At 31.9% G+C, this 3421-nt stretch overlaps 1 protein-coding gene across 1 annotated transcript in view; it reads right to left on the reverse strand.

Annotated features, from left to right (window-relative positions):
• LOC118747349 (formin-J) overlaps positions 1-3421 on the reverse strand; it is a 125759-nt gene that overhangs the window by 63242 nt on the left and 59096 nt on the right.

The raw sequence follows: 3421 nt of genomic DNA on the forward strand, positions 1-3421 counted from the left end.
GTGTGCAGCTATGCAACAACGTATGCGTCTTTTTAGCACGATTTCTCACCATAGAATTGGCTAACATTTAACAGTTCAATAACAAATTTTACACAATTAAACAATGGAAAATAGCCAGCAACAACGGCTGCCAAAAGAAAAAAAAAATCGTAAAAAAACGACAAATTTCTGCAGTCATTTGGCAAATGCAAACTGCAACAGCGAAATGTTGCCGCAACTTGTTTACATACAATCCAAGCCAAGCAACGCCAAGTGGTGAACGAGTTGTTGGAATTTTATGATTTTATTTCATTTGTGTGAAAAATAACACTTATCACAATTCGCAATGCATAAGTAGGGTTAAACACCAGCTGGGTGACATGATGCTGCAAATTTTCGATAATGTCATTTTATGCGGTGCTACTTAAGTGTGAACTTGATTTATATGTTGTTGATATTTGTATATTTTTTTAAAGTGGAACTGATTGCATTTGGTGTATTGCTTTAACTTAAAATATTTATTAAATTTTATATTAATTTTTCCTTACAAACGTCTCGGCGTTGTTTATGCCCCAGCGAATGTGTCGTAGGTCATTTTTATTGTTATTAATGGCTTTGTGTCAGTAATTTTTATTTAACAGTGTCGTGTAGTGGGTACACACATATTGATGTATGTATGTACATATGTGCATGAATACGAGTACATACCTGGAGTGCGTTGAGTTGAACTGTGCAGATTTTCTGAAATTAAAAAAAAAATAAAAAATGAAAAATGTCTTTTTAATTTGTATTAATTTATTAATGCAAGTCGAGACACATTTATTCTAATCAGTGGCAGGCTTATTGTAGGAGTTGCATTGACTTCCGGATAAGGTGTGGGTGTAATTGCTTGCGATGTTTAACGAAAAGCGCAACCAAGGAAGAACTAATAAACGCAAAGATACCACAACACAGATGATTGGAGACTTTCTTTCACAAAAACCAAAAAAATTAAATTAATTTAAAAGAAATTATAGTGCTTATCATAATTATCATAATTATACGACATAAAAATATTGACAAATTTTTGCTATTTATTTTTGGTTGTTTAATTAAAATTACTATTTTATAAAAATAGAATTCATTAATTATATAACAAAAACCATTTAAATCCAAGTTTTAAATTTTGCGCACAAATTAAAAAAGTCAAAATTGCCCAAAATTCAACACTTTGTATTCAGAATATTCAGAAAACTTTTGGGTGTGCAGCTTTATAGTGCAAGTCAACAAAATACCGTTGATTTTTGGAGACGGTATTGTCAACATACTACGCATGGAAGAAAATAAAAAATAAAAAAATTCTAAAAATCCACGGAACTTTGTAGCCATTGAAGCCACTTCAAACTTGCACTCTGTTATATTTACTAGAGTTGAATGGGCTATAAAACTGTGTACCCCATTAATTAAACTTTGTTGATTTTTTTAATTTTTGTACAAAGTTTGAAACTTGGATCTATCTGGTTTTTGTTGAAACAATTTTTTCATTTCTAAGGTAAATTTATTTTTTTTTATCTCAGCAAAATTTATTTTAGTAAAATAGTTATGCCATTTTATTCTTACAAGGCTACTTAAAAAGAATTGAGTTAAGTTTTCGGATCTATCCACATATTTTATAAGATAGAAAAATGTGGATTGTATATAGAAAAGTGATTTCGCATTTTTCCCGGGTTGGCGATTTTAAGCATTTTTATTTTCTTTTAATTAAAGTTGGCGGTCGCAGAGCAGCATTTAAAACAATTAAAAGCAATTTAAATGCTAATATTTTTACCATCAAAGAGCCTTTCTATGGGTTTTGGCGTCCGAGGGATCTGATCTTGCAATTTATTTTTGCCAAAAACTGCCGCTTGGTACGCTATGATGCAAAAAAAAAATGGAAGGAATATAAAGGAAAAGTGCAACAATGGCCGTATGCATAAAAACTAAGCAATTGATTTTTCTTAAAATTTCATAGCTTTCACTTAAATTTATTTGAACAAATCGAGTAAAAAGTTTGAAATTTTAAGAAAAAGCATTTGCTTAGTTTTACGCATACGGCCATCTCTATCACTATAATGTCTGGTAAATAGTTTGGCACATAACTAGTGTCATGCTAAGCCTTCTGGGTTCATTGAATCCCTAGTTTCCACAATAATGGACTTAAAAACCGGAGCATAGTTAAATCGGCGAAATTTTCAATATAATCAATAGAATCTTCATGGGAGCAACAACAGGTGAGTAAGCAACCAGTACTTTTAATTTAATCAAACTTTTGTTAACCTACCCGTACAAATTTTTGCTTATCCTACTAGATTATGAAGTCTTGTTACAGATAATTGCGGAATTATAAAACTTACCATACTTTCAAAATTCCGTCAAAATAAATAAATAAATTTTTTTCACCTTTTAAGCTCAAACACTTCTGTCATCTGAGGTGATTTTTCTTGGAACAAATATTTTCAAAAACAAATTTTATTTGTAAACAGCTCGATGTTCGGAGGTATTTTCAAATCGTCGTCCCGCGGCAGGAGACAAATCTCCGCGGGCATTTCAGCCATGAAAAAGAGCTTCTCATAAAAATACAATCGCCGTTCGGACAACATCAAGGCGCATGCCACAAAATCGGAGGAGAAACTCGGCCAAACACTAACATATTGTGTAAGTGCCAATCTATTATTTTGAATAAGAGTGATGCAACCTAATGTACATACTTACATATTTAACTAGGTTCGTTCGTCAATAAATTGTAGAATGAAATATTTATAGTGATTAATATTAATTTACACTCATCCACCTGAGAATGCGCGTATGTATTACCACTCACAACTAAATTGACAGAATACATAAAATGCAAATGCACTTAGTGTAAGACTTTTTTACGGTTTTTTTTTGTGGCAACAAAATTTAAGGCATTGTAATAACTTGCAGAAAACTATCAACTCGTCGCTTCTTTATAAATTCGTACGTATGTGCATACCCACATACCCACATATGTACATATGTATGTACAAACCATTTCGTCTATCAAACCTGCCAAGTGAGACACCCACACCTGCACCTTTGAAAAAGTCAAATGAAATCAAATACAATCGAAACGAATTGAAATGCGTCATGCACGATAAATCAACGCTTGGCAATCCGTATTTGCGAATACAACATGGATCGATACTTGGGTTTAGTACGACTAGTATTTGCAGAAAAGGCTTGCCCATAAATGGCGTTTTTCTGCTGAAATCCAACTTGAAAACAACAAAACAATAAAACACGATTCGACTATTTGATATTTTATGGGGGAAACGAAATTTTAACTAAATTGATGATTATACATGTGTAGCATGCTACATGCATAGAATATTTAAAATAAAAAAAATGTATGTAAATAGTTTTGCTAATATACATATGTACATTAGACCGTACCGAAAAAAAA

This window comes from Rhagoletis pomonella, unplaced genomic scaffold (assembly GCF_013731165.1).
Source record: "Rhagoletis pomonella isolate Grant_MI unplaced genomic scaffold, Rhpom_1.0 Rhpom_scaffold_00011, whole genome shotgun sequence".
Classification (NCBI taxonomy): Eukaryota; Metazoa; Arthropoda; class Insecta; order Diptera; family Tephritidae; genus Rhagoletis; species Rhagoletis pomonella.